Genomic DNA, 19280 nt, shown 5'->3' with positions numbered 1-19280 from the left:
TAAATGGCCTTTCTACACCCTACTCCCCCACCCCCTTACTTACCTTTTGGCGGCACACCTCGCTGTGTATCGCCAAGTACCTACAGCGCCAGTTCACTTCACTTTCGTGGATGGGAACCGGCGCTGCAGGGTCCTTTATTTTATCTTTTGTTATTATGTTTTTCCAAAACTTTTTTGTTTTGAATGCGTGTGACACCCCCGCCAACCCCCATTCCATTGTAGCGAACAAGGCTGTGAGGGACACCCCCGCAACCCCTGCTTCCCTTGTTCGCTAAAATGAAAACGAATGGTTGAAATGTTCGGCATTTTCGGCTGTACGTACAGCTGAAATCTGAACATTGCAACCATTCGTTTTTTTTATTTGCGATATTTTAGGTCATTACCATCTAAACGGGGCCTTTTATTTTATAAATTACAGCTTTACTGGTATTTATCTCACCTCCAACCACTTTAAATTCTGTCAGTCAGGTAACAAGAGAGATGGGGTGCAAAGAGGTGATTTGATTTGCCCAGAGTCACAGGTTCTGGTCAAGTGGTAAAGAAAGAGCTAGAATCTGAGCACATAGCTTGTGTGTTTAATATAGTGCCATCATGCCAGGCCATAATGTTGATATTGGACTGCAACATTAAGGACATGGGTTATAAAGATGTATGTATATTACACTAGAGTGGGGCGCATGGGGCTGCTCTGGCCCTAACATGTACCAGCAGTGCCGGTCTATTCATTGTAGTCTATTTACGTCCTATGCATATGTAGGCGAGGGTCCATGGGTGCAGGAGGGGGTAGGGAGTAGCAGAAGATTACACAATGTGGTAAAGTGTGGGAGTCAGGATTCAAGCCCAGGTAACCCGAGAGCACCACCACCGACCGATTCACTAGCCCACAGCTCCTCCCAAAAAGTAGAGGCTTAGGGCCCAATTCGTAAAATGTTTTGCACGGCTCAAAGTGACTTTGCACTGCCGACACAAACCCTGATTTATGGAACTGTGCAAAGTGTATTTTTGTAGTGCAAGTTCAGAGCAAAGTCATTTGGTACTACAAAAATGACTTTTCACTGACTATGCATTGACTTTGCACTGCAAAAATACACTTTGCACAGTTCCATGAATCAGGGTTTGTGTCGACAGTGCAAAGTCACTTTGAAAGGTGCAAATAATTCCAGGAATTGGGCCCTTAGCGGCTTAAAGAGAAAACTGTACAGCATTCGCCAGTAGACTGGTGTCTCTGAAAGGCTGACAGATTAGGGGGCAGAACCACTCACACATGCCTGACATTTACCTGAATTTACCAAATCCTATTGCCCTTCCCTTGTGGTCCTGTCATTCTGTGCCTAAAGGAGTGAACCCTATTGGCAATCGGCAGGGCAACACCACGTCTGAGTTCATAAGTGACTTACGTTTTTATTATATATTTTTCTTGGGATTTAGTGGCACCGTGCAACATCGGTTCATTTCACGTGAATATATAATGGGGCACATGGGCTATAGCTAGGGTGGCCAACTGTCCCGGATTTCGTGGGATTGTCCCGCAATTAGGGACTCTGTCCCGCAGTTTGCAGAGTGGCTGTGCGGGACACAGCCACTCTGCAAACTGAAGTGGCCATGTACACAGCACGGCGCTGCCTCCTGCTGCTTTCTTTCTCTGGGCGGCTCTGCAGCCCTGGCTCCTTTTGAGCCTGCAGGTCGAGCTCCGACACCTGGCTTCATTCAAATGCTAATGCTTTGTTCCTGGGGTCGTGATGGTCATGTTTGCAGTTACAAAACGTGACCATCACCTCCCAAGGACAAACCATTGCATTTCAATTAAGCCAGGAATTAAGAACCATTAAAAAAAATGTACATTAAAAAAGGGGCGGGCCAAACGTGAATGACGTGACGTCATCACCGCCTTGTGGGCAAGTGTCCCGCGAAAGACAATCAAAGAGTTGGCCCCCCTGGGCTATAGTCATGCAACTGGTGTATCCCATGGTAGTGCCCATGAAGCAGCCCAGGCCCTGGCGTGTTGCAGCTTTAATTCGATGTTAGTGATGCCTAATACTTATGCTGGCAGTTTGTCGATTTGGAAGTGTTCCCGATCTGAACAGATCTGGGAACTGAGCTGCGTGTAGGTAAAAGAGATTTGCCGGCTGTTGCCATGTGTGGCCAAGAGGGGAGCCAATATTGCAACTAAGGTCACTTGGAACAAAAGTTGCCCTCCCGCCAGTGGAGTGAAAGCCATTTGCCCCCCAGGGTTTATCCGGGGTGCAAATGTTTTTCCCCGCCTCTGAAAATTCACCCTGCTTGCACAGCCAATCTCCTAGGGGGGAGGAAACAAAATGAAAAGAAAAAATGGCCACAGGCAAAGTGATTAATTCCCTTTTCCATTTCTATGGTGCCACCGGGGTCTGAAGGAGCGCGGGAACCAGAGCTCAAAGCTTCGGTCCCGCAGGTAAATTGGGAGTGGTGGAGGTGGTGGGGAACGGGTTTAGTTGGTTTTGGGGGTGGGGTGGGGAGGCAACAGGGAGAGACTCCCTGTTGCCTCCTCACATAAAAAATAAATAAATAATTGTGCCACCCAGGGAAGTGCCTCGGGTGACTGGAACAGCGGGCAGACAATGCATATTCCCGCTCGCTGTTCCAGCCACCTGATTGGCAAATGACCCATCCCCAGTTGTGAATATGATATGAGCACATGAGAAAATGATGCACATACCTGGAAAATGGGGTGAGGACCTGGCCATCAGATGATATACAAGTGTATACAATGAGGATAGCTAGCAAATGGTGTCATTGCCCGAGCATATAATGAATGCCCAATGCGGCAAATGCTGCAGCTGGACATCTGCTGGAAACACCTGGTAAATGGTGTAATTATGCAGCTCAAAATAATGGCAATGCTCAGCAATGATGTGTGTACCTATTCATATAATGGCAATACCTGTTCAATGATATAAAAACGTGTCATATAATTGAACATATTGTGACAATACCTGGCAAGCAATGGTATTACATGGGCATGTGATGGCGATATTTGGCAAACAGTTTGAGTTCTTTGCAAAAATAGTGTAATTGTGAGGAATTCAGCCATCCGCATGGGGAGTGATCACTCGCCTGCGCTTTTTTGATTTAAAAAAAATGAAAATGAATGATGGGAGATCAATCTCTGAAAATGTGTGAGGCCATTCCGCACACATTTTCCCTACTCACCACACAAAACGCATACTCACATGTACTCCCGGAGAACAGAGCCTACAGGCACCGCCCTCCCCTGTCATGGTCATCTGGAAAGTGACAGTCACAGGTACATCAAAACATCTCAAGAAGGGGGAAGGCACACCTTCCTACAGCCATGGGCAGCCTAATTAAAATATGAAAGGCTCCATGGATCTGCCTTCCTAGTGTCTCAACTGCTGGTGGCAGTGCATACTAATGAGAAATAATTAAAGCAAGCCTTTGAAGGGCCTTGGACGCAGAACAGACTAACAACCCTTTGGTATTCAATGTGTCAACATGAAGCTAGTTCCCACTCCTCGGTATGAAAGGCAGTGAATGGCATCTCCCGGTCCATTATTTACTGCAGAGTGGACCCTTTTCAGAGGGGGAAGTATGTGATTTAATGGAGACAGGAAGTCTGCTCCCGTCACAAACTTCAAGGGAGACCTGCGCTTTGACCAAGAGCCACAGAGGGCTTAGTTAACCAGAGAGACACTTTGATCTACAACAGACAGGAAGATTGGTGGGACTTAGGAGCATATGTTGTCACCCCTTACCTTTCCTGTTGCAGAGCACTCAGGTTCTGACCTCACGCATAACAGAAGATTGTTGGTGGAGACCCAGGATTGGTTCGTTAAGGTAGGCTTAGCCTGCACCAATCACTGGGGCCAATTCGGCTTTAAAAGAGGGCTGAACCCCTCACTTAGCAGATCATCTGAAGACTTTGAAAGTAGTAAGAAGGACTAATTTGGACTCTGGCTGAAGGTACAGTCTGCCTTACATCTTCTATCAGTGAAGGAAAGCCAGGATTTCCAAGAGGGAAGCAAGATCCCTCCCCTAAACATTTCCAGGGGAACAGAGGGAGATACCAGACTCAGAGGACCCCTACAGCAGCTCCAGAACGGGTATCCAGCCAGCACACAGGGTGCCCTGCTAGGTTCTGCCAGCAAGCTTCCTAGGTGGGAAGTGCCAGAGAGTCTCTGAACAAAGGACAAGGCTGTTGCCTGCAAGCACTCTCCTCAGCTTTGGCAGTCAGCCTTGAAAGGACACCACAAACCTTGCAAAGAAGCCAGGAGGATTGCCACACAAACATCAACCAGTGTCCATCTTTTAAGGACATTTTCGAGGCGGTCGAGCCCCAAAACCGTGACCAGCTGCACCACTGACTGTTGTCACGCTGCAGTCACTAAAGCCGTCTGAGATCCCTCAACCATTGTTCCAGATCTACCAACCTGCACAGAGACAACGATTCTTGACCCCGAGCCGCCATGTAGGCCAGCCTGCAGCGTCCGTCCAGCCTCGCTTGACGAACTGCCTACCCCCGGATACCCACAGCTGTCTCCCATCTTGAACTCTGTCCCAGGAGCTGCAAAGAGTCCTGGAACTGAGCATCAAGAACATCTCAAGCACCAGGTACTTTGTGGTTCTGTCCCCTGGCCCTTCTCCAAATTCCCCTGGTGACATTTATGACCCCTTGCTTCCTTGGTGCTGAAACCAAATATCCTTGAACAGTTAAGACTGATTGCTTTGCCAACTACCCTCCCATCAGTATCCAGAGTGCTTCCCTTTCCTTCGTGAAACTGCCTGTCCTTTGTATCCCTTTACTGGGTGGGTTGTATTTTGTAGTGTGCTAGAACTGCCTTTTGTAATAATAATAAAGTAGATATTTTCATACAACCTTGACTGGACCGTCCCCTTTATCATTGGGTAATAATTGTATTTTCGCTGTGTTGCAACCAACCAACGATCCACGACCTTGCAGAGATAAGCCTGCCGTTCCGTCCATGTTACCAAAATTGGACAAGGAGCTTTAAAACTGATTTGTGTTCCAATCTGTTTGGATCCCTTCTGGTCTACTAGAGGTGTGGGGCTGATTGATGGTTTAGAAACCGATATTCATCCCTGGACCAATGGAGCCCCGGAAGTTGATTTGTCACAATCATCAATAGCTGGAAACAAAGAAACATTTCCCCAGATATCAGCCAAATATATTGGCTTTGTCAAAGCATGTTTGTTCAGTAGAATTCTTCTGCTTTCTCACCCCTCTTGTTCTTGCTATCTTGCCCTGCAAGTGACTGTGGTTCCTTTCCATCTTCTCTTCTGCCACTCATATCTCATGTGCCCTTCACCCCCAGCTTAAGACTCTTCATCCTGATGGCCCCCAAGGCTGATGAGTGATGGAGCATCATAGGGGACACTTCCCTGTAGCTCAGATTATGCATGTGTATGGTGTCCATTTTAGGATATCTTCAGTTCTCACCCTCACTCTGACATTTCTAGTCCTCATTTATCAGTCCTAGTCCTCAGTCATCAGTACTAGTCCACAGTCATCATCCTGGTCCTCAGTTATAATTCCAAATCCTCAATCATCAATTCTAGTCCTCAATCACCAGTCCGAGTCTTCAGTCAACAATCTTAGTCTGCAGTCATGATTCCTAGTACCCAGTCATCAGTCCTAGTCATCCGTTCTAGTACTTGGTTAGTGTGTATTTTAGGATATTTTCAAGTCATCTCACTCACTCCTACATTTCCATTACTTTGTTATCATCCTAGTCCTCAGTCATCCTTCCTAGTTATGTACCACCATTCCTTGTCTTCAGTCATCGGCCTAGTCCTTAGTCACCATTCCTAATTTACAATAATCATTCCTAGCCTTTAGTCATCAGTTCTAGTCATCATCCCTAATCTTCAGTCACCAGTCTTATCCCTCAGTCATCCGTCCTACTCCTCGGTCATCAATCCCAGTTCTCAGTCATCAACCTTACTCCTCTGTCATCAACGCTACTCCTCTGTCATCATTCCTAGTTCTCAGTCATACATTCTAGTCATCAGTCCTACTCATCAGCCATCATTCCTAGTCCTTAGTTGTCAGTTCTACTCCGCGGTTATCATTCTTAGTCATCAGTCCTACTCTTCAGTCATCATTCAAAGCTCTCTGTCATCATTTACAGCCCTCCGGCATCAGTCCTGTTCCTCAGGCATCAGTCCTCCATCATCACTGCTGTCCTCGTGATCATTCCTTGTTTTTGGTCACCATTTCTAGTCCTTGGTAATCAGACCTACTCCTCAATCCTCTGTCATCATTCTAAGGTCTCAGCGACAAGTCCTAGTACTCAGTCAGCATTCCAAGTCCTAATCATCAATCCTAATCCTCAGTTATCAGTGCTTTTCTGCAGTCCCCATTAGTTCTGCTCAGTCTTCTTTACTAGTCCTCAGTCATTAGTCCTAGTCCTCAATCATCAGTGTTCTCCTCCTACCTCAACACCCCTCCCTCCTGCCTGTACCCTTTTTCCCTCCCTCCTTTCCGTTTTCAGTTTCCTACACGGTATTAGGTAATATTATCCCCACCAATAATATTGCCATATTTATGGTTGCCGGGAAACAGCCATAGGCGATATTGTTAGTGGGGATAATTTTTGGGGTAAATGGGAGCGGGGGTTTGCAGGGGTGGCCGGCGCTCCCTTTGAAAAGGTTTAATGGGTTATTATCACCTGAAAAATATGGCGCCATTCTTGTATGTGATATTTTTGCAGGGATATGAACGCATGGAACCTTCTACACAACACTTCACTCTGATTGCTTCAAGTTGACCAATGAGCATTTTGCTTTCTTTTCTGAACAATATTAGAAACCACATGGGAGAAGCATGCAACTTTGAAGGTAAATGTTTAGATGCCCCTCCTTTGGGTGCAACAGTGAGGCGAGGGGCGTAGGGGTAACAGCAAGCCTTCCATGCAGACAGGAAACACAAGTGCATTGAAATTGCTGGGCTCCTCGTCACAGGCGTTATGTTCTGTGCCACCTTTCATAGGAAAACCTAACTCTCCCATTTTCAGTTTGTTTTTTCTGTACTTGCCATCACTTTCATTTTGTAATAATGCATTGTTTGTTTGTTTGCTTGTTAGTCGCTTATATAGTAAGAAAAATACTGTTTCAAAGCACCCAAAGGGCGAGAGGAGGGAGTGAAATACAATACAAAACGCAATATTTAATAAGAACAGTGGGGGATAACGAATGAAAGGACGAACCTACTATGCCTTGTGACGTTTCAGAATGTGGAAGTGCAGCAAGAAAGAGGGTAGAGGGGGTAAGTGCTGGGGAGTTTGAGCTCATGGGTGAGCCACAGATGAAGTGCTTGGATTGTTGAGTGCTACACGGCCAGGAGCCACGTTAGGAGTAAGCACAAACCTACAGGGTGGAGGGTGTGCCAAGGCAAGTGCTGAGGGTAGACAGGAGCTGGGCCGATTGGATGTGGGAGGTCAGGAGCCAGAGGATGCATAAGGACCCCGGACACCAATCACAACAACTGTGGCATTAGCAGAGTAGAGGAGAAGGGAAGGAGGAGGTAAAGAGGAAAGTCTTGAGGAGCTTCCAGAATTTAAGAAAGTCCTGCTCAAGGTGCAGAGGGAGGGGGAGGCTGTTCCATAGGAGGGAGCCAGCCAAGGAAAGTGATCAAACACCTACCTCTGTTTAGCAAAATGCTTTACACACAAAGAGTTGGTTCCAGTGGAACGTAGGGGTCTAGAGGGAGAGTATTTAGTAAGATAAAGTTGAAGATAGTGTGGTCCCCGGTCCCACACAGCCTTGTGGATGATCCAGAGGGATTTGAATTTAATCTGTGCAGCAACCAGGAGCCAGTGAAGACGTTTTAGGGCAGGAGAGATGTAGTCACTGGGTTTAAGGCCAAGCATAAGTCTGACTGCCCTGTTCTGGATTAGCTGGAGGGGTGGCAGAGTGGAAGAAAGTAGATTCAGGGGGAGGTTATTGCAATAGTTAAGCCTAGCGAGAACCAGGGCTCGGGTAATATTGAGCTTCTGGGGAAATGTGAGAAAAGGGAGAATTCCTCTGAGAAGGAAGAGCTAAAAGTGTGACTTCTTGGCAATGACCAGAGTATGAGGTAAGAAGGAGAAAGAGGAATCAAAGATGGTTTCTGGCTTCAGAGGAAGGAGCAGGGGGAGAGCCCAAGGAGGATGGCCAGAGTGAGGGGAATAAGGAGGGAGCACGGGACCCGATGGGAAAGATCTCAGTTTTACAAGCGTTGAGGCAGAGATCGTTGGGGGTGCACCAGGACTGGGTGGCAGATAGGCAGTCAGAGATGATGGAGGGTGCAAGAGGATCAGCAGGAAGTTTGAAAACGAGCTGTGTGTCATCTGCATAACACTGGAAGTTGGAGGAGAAGGAGGAGATGAGGTGTGCTAGCAGAGCTAGGTAGATGTTAAAGAGCCATGGGTAGAGGACTAAGCTTTGGATGCAGGCCTAAAGTAAGCTGAATTGTATAGGGGTGTACTACACTTTACGTATTGTTTGAATGATGCATGCTGCAAGCCCAAGAGACGTCCCCGAATTGGGGTGGGTGGCGGGGGTGCAGGGGGTTACTCATACACAGAAAAAGAAATGATATGATAGGTTATTTATAATGCGCTCAATACCCAGAGGTTTCTAAGCACAGACCCAGGGATCGAACCTGTGTTGCTCCGTGTCATCTTGCTTCCAAGGCAAGCACTTTGCCCCTGAGCTATCCTCCCGAGAAGTGAAACAATACTGTTTTGCACCCTGCATTTTTACCCACATCCTCCTTAGATGCATTCTCCAATCACATCCATTTTCTAGCAATCTCTGGATAATTAATTTTGTGATTTGAAGTCTTGGGGCCAGTGAGCTGCCAACTAAAGATCCAATGCCATCACCCTCTTCCCAGGTTTGGTACCAACAGCTGAGAAGTAAGACAGGTGTTTCTCAGAGGTTGGGTGGTCTATAGGATGGTGCTTGTGCTTACAAATATTGTGCACTGCATCCTTATCTAATCTCTAGTTAGTTATCACGATTTTCTAATGTTTCTTTGATATAATGCACATTTGTTTGTTGATTATTGATTAAAATGATAGCTGGACGCCACCCTTGTTCTATAAAGTGGTGTTGGACAAAAGGTGGGACATTCCGGAATCTTGGTGTGGGCCCAGCGGTGGTGTTCCCTTTTAAGCTCCCTGTCAAACACAGCGTGGGCTTGTAACAGTATACTTTTATAGCATTCTTTTTGCTTGTAGTTGATTCATTAATTTGGTATCTTAATATCGGAGACCAGTCTTCAATTAGGATTTGAACCTGTGTTGCTCAGTGGTGTCTTGTTTCCATGACATACACTCTGCCCTTGAGCTATTTTTCCCCAGGACTACCGTTAAAAAAACAGCACTGTCAATGGCATTTTGTTGACCACTCACATTACTGGGTTATTAGTTACTGTAGCTCTCAACGTTTTTGGGCAAATAAAGGAAATGATGCGCTCAAACATCATGCACATTTGCACAAGATCACACAATGTGTACACGTTGTGAATATGCATTTAGGCCCGTGTTGCTTTTTTCCACCTAGTCACCCAGTTAAACAGGTTATTTATTGTCCTCTTGCACTGCTGCTCTCTTTGTATACATTCTGACCAACAGCGAGAGTGTGGGCTCATCTCTCTCCAGAGCACCTCGTCCCACTGCTCTGCAGAGAGTCAGTATTTTTCTTGTGGGAATGTGAATGACTCCTTGTAATGCATGTTGATGTTTCCATTGACATACATTCTGTCCAGTGTTGTCAGGGGAAGTGAGGTATCCGGAGTGTTGTATCTTTACATGGCACACACTTTGCCTTATTGCAGGGTGCCAGGCTTTGATAGGCCGATTGGGCAACATGCTAATGGGGAACTACTATTCTGAAATTGCCGGTTTTGTGTGCCAATCTTGTCTGGTTTAATTGCCCAGTGAGTGGCACAATCTGTTGCCGAGGGTCTAGGTCTTCTTTTAGTCCAAGCCTGCTGGGTGTACATAATTTGAAGCATACATTCAGTGGTTCGCCCAGGAGTGGAGTGTCCAGACTCTTTTGAATGGGGTGGCCCAAGTGGGGCACTGACTTATGCAGGGGTGGCATGAAGTAGGAGTGCACACGCACATAATGATCATAGTTTAGAATAATGGGGTGGCACCTGGGGTGGCCAATCAGATTCCAGGAGTAGCATGTGCCACCCCAGGCTACTGTCAGGACACGCTACTGTCACCAGCCTCAAATGATATGGTAAACAATTCGATATACGTCCTGGTTTGTTCCAACAGAAACTCTTCACAACTCCACATAATCTTTTCAAATGGTGATATGATATGATCATTTATTTATATCGCGCTCGTACACAAGTGTTTCAGAGCGCGACAAGTATTTTGCAGAGGTCATTTACCACTATGGTACAAAAGCATACTTTGGGCAAACTAAATGTGAACTTTTGTCAAGGAAAGGCCTTCGAGTGATTTCCCAAACTGGCATGGAGATTATTCCAAGGTTGTGCGGATTTGACTGTCAGTAGCTCTCCTCTGCTGAGAAAGAACCCAGGAGGCCAGAGACAAGGTCCTGGGACAAGCAGTGGCGTGACATAATAGTTCCCCTGCCCCCTTGTGAGCCATGCTGAACCCCCACCAACTCCTCAACAAACCACCGAACCTGCTACATTGTGGGGCGGCCTGGACCACCGCGCATGCAGCATGTGAAGGGAAAAACGTTTTTTAATCTAAACTTAAATCTTTCACCTAGCATAGAAACAAGGCGTGGTAGCTGGCCCCTGACACCGACATTTACCAGCCACTAGTGGGAGCTGGTGAACTTTTTCATTGGAGCGGAATTAAATGTTTGCCAATACTATGCGAGAATGACTGAGCGTAGCGTGGAAGCCGAAACCTACTAAAGTGAATGGGGGTGGAGGGGTGTTCCCCCATGGATTGGATGTTTTTTTAGAATAATGGGTTAAAATGTTTTTTGTGTGAAAAATTTGATTAAAAGGCAGAGAGCTTTGCAATCAGTTTGTAGCATAACTCATGAGGAAATCTCATATATGCAAGTCACCAACAGAACACATTTTCATGCCTTTCCCTACAATATATGACGGTATACTAAACTTTTTCACGTTGGCTTTGCCCATATATTTCCAGGCTGGCTGCATGACAGTATTTCCATTTAAGAACATACTCTTGTTTGCTCTGCGCATAAAGCCAGTAGTGATACTATAGGAAAACATGTCAAAGCTGTGCCTGCATCAAAATGTCAGTCTAGCCACGTAAAACACGTATTCTAATTGTTTATAACACGCTTAATACCCAGAGATGACTAAGTGCTTCCCCGGGGATTGAACCTGTGTTGCTCCGCGTTGTCTTCCTTCCTAGGAGAGTGTGTTTGTCCTGAGCTATCCTCCCATGCTTGCTTTATTATAGATACCCATAAATAAATGTCATGCCACAGTAAGCAATAGCTAGACTGGTGGCACCAAAATGCCAATCTAGCCATGTCATAAAACACATCAAGTTGGATTTACCTGAAAATGACAGTAAAACATGCCATGCAATTTAAGGAAATGTTTACAATGCTCCAGTGCTTCCCAGGTCCCCCAGTGACTCCCATGCACACATAATCACGTTCATACTCATTCACCCCCAGTCACTCAGCAATACACTTTCTCTCACATTCACTTACATGCGCACCCAGAACGTTCTCTCTGCATTCTCCACATGTGCACCCAACCAAAGCATTCACACACAATTACATTCATACGCATTCACCCACTAGTCACTCGCCCATACACGTTCTCTCACATTAACACATACTGCAATCTTAACACGGCCACCCAGCAACCCAGAACATTCACACACACTCACACATACAATCACATTCATACCCATTCACCCACGAGTCACCCACGAGTCACTCACCCATAGACCTTGGGCCTCATTACGACCCAGGCGGTAAGTTACCGCCTGGGCCGTGACTTTACCACCATGGTGTAAACTACGTTTACGCCATGGTGGTTGGCGGACTTACCGCCCCATTCCGACCTTGGCGGGGCGGTAAGTCCCCAATCCCCATTTACCCTTCCCCATTCCCATTTTTGCCCCATAGGGCATAATGGGAGTGGGGAAGGCGTTAATTACGCCACCGTAAATTACGGTGGCGTAATTAACTCCATGGTCCCTTAGCGCCATGGATTTTAACACCTGCTAAAAGCAGGTGTTAAAAGCACCATGGCGCTAGGGGACCTCGTAATTGGCGGTAAGGGGTCGGCGCAGCTAACGCTGGCGTAAACCCCTTACCGCCAGGGTCGTAATGAGGCCCCTTTTCTCACATTCCCGTACACTGCATTTTTAACACAGGCACCCACCATTCACACAATCACATTCATGCTCATTCACCCACCAGTCACTCACCCATACACCATATACATGCATCTGACACTCACGCATAAGACACACATTAGACACTACAGAAAAGCTTTTTATCTGTTTTCCACTTCAGATTTGGTCCACCAGTCCATCTCACTCCAGGCCCCCAGCTCCCGAGCAGACAGGAACCAGGAAGCTGGGAGAGGTTCTTGGTTCCTGTAGGATGTGGTGCAGGGGACCTGGGTAGCAGCGCCCCTTGCACCATGCGGGCTGTCGGGACCCACGCTTCTCCAGTGGGCACAGTACCTCACCTAGACCCCCTGCACAATGCAGGCTTCAGAAATGTGACTGACTGACCCAAACCTATGACTGATCTTTAACTGAACAGACAAGTTTGGTTGGGTATTAGTTAGTTGGTTGAATGTTCAACTCGGTTGAGTGATTTTAAAAAACTGCTCCACACCCGAATAAGCCAATATTCCAGCATTATGGCTTTAGTGGCGCTATAGAAAATGCAGATAGATAGATAGATAGATAGATAGATAGATAGATAGATAGATAGATAGATAGATAGATAGATAGATAGATAGATAGATAGATAGAGAGTCATTGGTCATCGGAGGGTCCTGGGCGAAGTTCGTTTAAAAGACTCATCATGACAGGAAAGAAGATCTATGGCATGACAGGTTACTCACATGTGTGGATGCTCAAGGGGTGTGTTCCTCACACTCATGAAGGCCAGGCTATAATGTAAAAAAATAATGGGTTACGTCAGTACAACCCTACATAGTATTTCTTACTCTACATTTGCATGCAAAGCTTAGTTATACATTATTCGAAAAAGAAAATGATGGCAAGTACAGAAGGAAGAAACTAACTGAAAACACATAGCAGGGGATCTAGGTTTTCTCATGTGTGTAGCAGGCCATCCAGACTAACACAGAAAGTAGGTTTTCCAATTTCAGTGGAGTGATTTTGCCTGTATGATGGGCATGGCTGCTGTTAACCTCTCATCCCTCCCCTCCCTGCTCCAACCAAGGCAGGGGATGCTTAAATACCCTTTAACTAGAGTATTGCAAGCTCTGCTCTCCTCCCTCACATGGGGTTCCTAACATTGTGGACAAAAGAAAGCAATATGCTTATTGGTCAACTTAAACCAATCAGAGGGAATGGATGTGTAGACAACTGGGAATCGGAGAGGAGGGGGATAAAGAAGGAGATGTGATGAGGGAGAAGGACTAGTAATTACAGGCTAGGACTGATGACTGAGGATGTGGAATGATGACTGGGGAGAAGGACTGAGGACTGGCAATGCTGATTGAGGACTAGGGATGAAGGCCGAACAGTCTTTTGTGTTTGTTGTATGTCCCATCTGTCGTAAGGTGTTAATGTAAATGTGCCCTGATGCTTGCGAGCTGTCGGCGCTATACAAGTAAATAAGTACATAATAAATAAATAATAAATAAATAAATAGATAAAGGGATGGAATGATGAATGATGTCTAGAAAAGATGGCTGGAGACTATAAATGTTGGTGTGGGGGGGAGAGGGGGGAGAAATGAGAATTTCCGAAAATGGACACTGACTGAGGACTTGGATTGACGACTTGGAATGATTACTGTGGATTAGGACTGATGACTATGACTGACAGTTGACGACTATACATGTAAGGGTGAGGGGAAGAAGTTAGGATGTCCAAAAATGGACATTGTACATACGTGCTCATGCACGCCTACCTGGACTGGTATCCCCCCTTTACGTTGCCAAAAACCCTTCTCCAGCACCCCTTCAGCATTCAGTTCGTCCGACGTTTCCCTCTTCATGCTTCTTCTTCTTCTTCTTCCCAGAGCTGCGTCTGCATCGTCACGTTGTGACGGCGGCAACGGATATGCGAGGGTTAGCTGTAAAGTTAAAGTTAGGGTTGGGCTTAGGGGGAAGAATATGGGGTGAAAAAGAAAAAGGGTACGGGAGGTCTCCCCCTGTAATGACGAAGTGAATGTTAGAAGAAGGGAAGGTATGAAGAGATGAATGGGACTGGTGGGTGAATGCTGAAGAAGTAAAGACACGCCTCCCCTGGACCGGATGACACCACATCCGCACCAACTGCGGGTTGTGGAGGAAGGACACATGACTTTTCATTAAAAGCCTCAGAGGTACAGAGTGGAATGCATGCGTTTCGCAGAACGCGGACAGGATTCCCATGCACTCGGCGTCTCTGCTCTGAAATCTTGGCGAGCAGAGCAAGGGGAAAATCGGTAGTAATTGATTCCTCGTCCAATGCTCTGTGTGGCAGCGAGAGGGGGGGGTGCAAGCCCACAGTAACAAAACACGTTCAAATAAATACAATTCCGAACTAAATTAATTTTGAACATGCACTAAACTAGCGCTAAACCCAATGGAAGGATCAATGTTAAAATGCAGTTGGCGGGGTAGGTTTTTCTGAGAATTCCCAGGGAGGGGAAGGCTTCTAGTCAGTGAATTGGGAACTCCCTGGCTTGCTGGTGGTGCTTTGCAAGGTGAGCTGCTGTTTCTCGCTTGGGGTTGAAGTAGGCTGGAGTTTGCAGAGGAGGCTTGGGATCTTGGCTTCATGATTCAGACGCATGCGGGAGGATAGCTCAGGGGCAACGCGCTCATCTTGGAAGCAAAATGACATGGCGCAACACAGGTTCGATCCTTGGGTCCGTGCTTAGAAACCTCTGGGAATTAAGTGCATTATAAATAACCCATCGCATGTGGAATAAACAATAGCAGTTCTCTTTCGTGCCAACACAATCCAATCCAGCCAGTCTCAGTGGGTCAACAGCTCCTGCTGCAGCGTGGAGTTCAATTATTTTTGAGGGGGAGGTGGACAGGTCTATCGACTACTGGCAGAGCAAGGGAGCCACACTATGTGGCAGGCCATACCATTAGCTCATGAAGGGCAGCACCAAGTCCATGCACTATTTCTCAACCGTGTACTTCCTTAGAAGCTGCAAACCATGACTTGCACTATGGTTTTGGTGTAACCAGTTTAAAGTTGGAATGGTAGTGCCATATAGTGGGTGTTTGTACTTTAACATTGCAATTTCTACTGTTTGTAAGACTTTAATCTTTGTTACAGTGACCGTAACGCTTTTTTTAAAAAGTTTGTTTTCACTTTTATTTCAGTGTTTTTGTTTGGAGTATGGTGTATAGCGTATATGTCATTTGAGTGTGTGTTGTATAAGTGCATGGCGTATGAGTAGAGGACGTTTGAGCATATGCCCTATATGTATGGCATATGAACCTGTTGCATATGAGTGCATGGTGTATGTAGAGGCGTAGCCAGGACTGTCTAACAAGTAGGGCCTGAAGCTGGTGTAGTTCGGCCCACTGTAGTGACATTAACATCTGTAAATGCCTGCACAGTGCTGCTGAGTGGGCATTTACAGATTTTGGGTGGGTCTTGCCCGCTCAGGCTCTACCCTGTCTATGCCTCTGCTTGAATTGCATGGGGTATATAAGTATATGGCATATGCCATGTGAGTGTGTGGCATATGAGATTCTGATGTATCAGTGTTGGGTGTGTGAGCATTTCGCAGGATTGTGTTGCATATGAGTGTCGGGTGTATGGCATATGGCCATGTGGCCTTGTATGACATATGAGTGGGTGACATATGAGTGTATGGCATATGTGTATACAATTTATGTGTTTATAGCATATCAGTGTACGCATATGAGTATATGCCATATGAGTGTATGGTACATAACTATGGCAAATGATGTATGGCATATGAGTATACAATTCATGTGTTTATAGCATATCAGTGTACGCATATGAGTATATGCCATATGAGTGTATGGCACATAACTATGGCAAATGATGTATGGCATATGAGTTTTGGAGTATGAGTGGCATACAAGTGGTTGGTATGTGAGCATGTGGCATATGTGTGCCTTGTGTATGATTGTCATGTGTATGGTGTATGGGCATAAGGCATATCAGTGTATTCTATGCGGGTGTGTGTTGTGTGAGTGTGTGGCCTAAGAGTGTGTGGTGTAAGGGTGTGTGGTTTAAGAGTGTGAAGTGAAAAGTGTGGCCTATGAGGGCATGGCCTTAGAGTGCTTGGCGTACAAGTACATAGTGAGTGCGTTGCAAGAGCACGTGCGTTGAAGAGCAGGTGGCATAAGTAAAAAAAGGTTTTATTGCAGTGATGCACTAAATAACCATTCTTGCAAGAACATTGCCAATCTTTCGAATAGACAATAAATGAATAAAAAGAAATGCCATCCCTATGCCAACGCAAACTCTCAAACTTCACAATTGCTACAGTTTTACCCTCCCCACATTCCACCTGAAGGTACGCATTCCCTTTCCTCCCCCTAATATCATTTTCAGAACGTAATTTCTGAAAAGCCTCATTTTCTGGGATGCTCATAGGAGTTAGATATAGGTTTCTGGTGCCGAGGGCCAACCTGGCTACCCCAACCTTTTAAAAAAGCTATTTGTTGAATTTGCAGCATATACCAACAGGCACGTCTTCACTGTGGGGTATATTTATAGGGCAACAATGAATGCAGGGAGTACGTCGCCCGCCCCATCAAAAGCACCACAACAAAATACCTGTTTATATAATTCAATCCTGCCCTCTCTATGAACCACATTGTACCACTTAGATCCCTCCCCCTTTAGCAACATGTAAGCAAAGAACCAGGCTGGTGTGTAGAAAGAATATATATTTATTAATAAATAGCTAAATTAATATTTGCACAAATCGCAAGACACGCCACCTCACTGCGTTCCCCATCTACATTTCTTTCCTGACAATTCACTTTTCACACAAATTAAAACACTGGTCGGTTTAGGAGAACTCAGATCACAGACTCTTTAATCAAACAACAGGTACAGTGTTCCATCTTTGGTCATTTTTACCCTGGTATAGAAACACAAGTCTATAGAACACTTGAGATACTTGGGTCATTCACAAAATACTCTTCATGTACAGAATTGTGCAGCCCTCTGGACATGACACAACAATTTAACTTCACAATATACTTTCCATAGGGTTTACTTTAAATAACATGCAAAACTTTTCTGTTCGTAAAAAGAAATATTAATCTCACTTGCTCTGCTAGCAGTGTTATAGCACAACAAACTTTTAAAAGCAGCACATTTCTTTATATATATATATATATATTTTCGTTTTTACATGCAACATTTCCCCTTAGAGGATTCTGGAGTGGGCCACAATAATGTAAGGGATACCCACTTATTTTAAATACTATGGGCCTCAACTTTATTTGCGTTACTGCCCACCCGTCTGGCGTTATTACTGCCGGATAATGGGTTGGGCAGTAAACGTTATTCCCCATTGGGTCCATTGGACCTAGTGGGGAATTTTCTGCGCAATTACTGCTCTGAGCTGGTGGTAAACACACCATACTCATGATTGTGCGGACCCTTAAATGCAGCGGTAACCTTATTTCCACTGCATTTAAGGGCTACCGCCCAACTTGTGATAATGCCCTATACTTTTAACAAGAGCTAGGAAAGAGATCAAAGGTTTCAAACTCCCCAAACTCACCCCACGCTCTATGACTATATGCGAGTTAATTCAATTATTATTTAGTAAAACTACTCAGGATCTACTTGGTCTGCCCACCCAATCACTAAGGGGAAGGTATTAAATCAAACAGATCCTCACAAGACTTGGTTCAGTTTTACTTACATGGAATATCCCTGTGTTGCTCAGGAAAAGTCATCAGTCATCAAAGCTGCTGAATCATCTCATGGACTGCATAAAGGCTGGCTTAGAAGGCCTCTCCAGGTTCATTATCAACTGCAGGGAACCAGGAGAGGCAAATAACATGACATGGAGACCTCCAGAATCCATCCCTTTATTTGCCTCTCCTGGTTCCCTGCAGATTTTAGTATTTCTCCTGGTCTAATCCACATCCCAGGGAATGTTGGTTCCCCAGCAATTCTTTTTTCAGCAGTTCCCACTCAGAGGATTTCAGACAGCTCTCCCTCTTTCCCATTGTGTGTCTCCTTATAAATCTTGAACCACTCCCCAAATTATCTAAATTAGGATGTGCCAGCTGATTTGCTAACTATTCGGGTTGGACATCTATTGTCCACCTACATTGCAATGATTGGTTCCTTTAATTACTAAGCATCATCGCTGTGAGTTATAACTGCACCCCTTTTAAATTGCATTTTTGACCACTTCAGTTATGACCTTAAAAACTACAACATGGCAAAAAATGTTATTTACAAATAAGAGTCACAAACGATATGTTTACGAAATGGTCTAATCATGCTGGACTTAATGAAATGTGTCTCATATCGGCACGATGTTGCATGTTTGAATGGCAGAGTTTTGTAATTGATTCTACAAAGATGACAGTTATCAACACGAGATTTTTGATACAGATATCTAATTCAAAAGGTATCATCTCCCTGAATCTCTGTTGCCTGACATTTTCTGGGAAGCTATCATGACATTTAAGCTCATAACTCCCTTCCTCCCTTCTTCTCTCCATCCTTTCCTCCCTCCCTTTCTTCCTTCCTTCCTTCTACCCGTCCGTCTCTCCCCTGCCATAGGGTTGCCTAAGGCCAAGAAGCATGCCAAGACCATGAGTAGAGTTCAACACCCTTTGTTCTGGAAATATTAAAAGAATGAGACAACTTAAAGTAAAATGAGATTTTCCAAAGCAAATGGTCAAAGAAGGACATCCCCCCCATTACCCTCCAAACGCCGCCCCCTCTGTACCATCTAGAATACCACAACAATGTCCACCTGGATCTGCCGGACCCTTAAAATATCCTTTCCATTCGTTACAGTGTTAAAGTTTTTTTTTCACACCTTTCGAATATTCTGTGAGATGGGTTTCTTCAGCCCTCCTACTAATGTCTGTCAAATTGCAGACTTTCCGGGGTCTCATAATGCAA

At 45.4% G+C, this 19280-nt stretch overlaps 1 protein-coding gene and 1 long non-coding RNA gene across 4 annotated transcripts in view; one reads left to right on the top strand and one right to left on the bottom strand.

Moving 5' to 3' along the window:
• The window catches only part of LOC138503833 (uncharacterized), a 125598-nt gene extending 111183 nt beyond the window's left edge, over window positions 1-14415 (bottom strand). The window contains exons 1-2 of the long non-coding RNA XR_011279717.1: window positions 14107-14415; window positions 13067-13114 (exon numbers count right to left, since the gene is read on the bottom strand). This is a non-coding gene — a long non-coding RNA (uncharacterized lncRNA). The remainder of the gene's footprint in view (window positions 1-13066; window positions 13115-14106) is intronic.
• The window catches only part of SYT7 (synaptotagmin 7), a 1118786-nt gene that overhangs the window by 908975 nt on the left and 190531 nt on the right, over window positions 1-19280 (top strand). The gene's annotated exons all lie outside the window — the stretch shown is intronic.

This window comes from Ambystoma mexicanum, chromosome 11 (genome assembly GCF_040938575.1).
Source record: "Ambystoma mexicanum isolate Mex_15411 chromosome 11, UKY_AmexF1_1, whole genome shotgun sequence".
NCBI classification, from domain to species: Eukaryota; Metazoa; Chordata; class Amphibia; order Caudata; family Ambystomatidae; genus Ambystoma; species Ambystoma mexicanum.
Note: the sequence above shows the minus strand (reverse complement) of the source record. Positions and strands in the feature narration are given on the sequence as shown.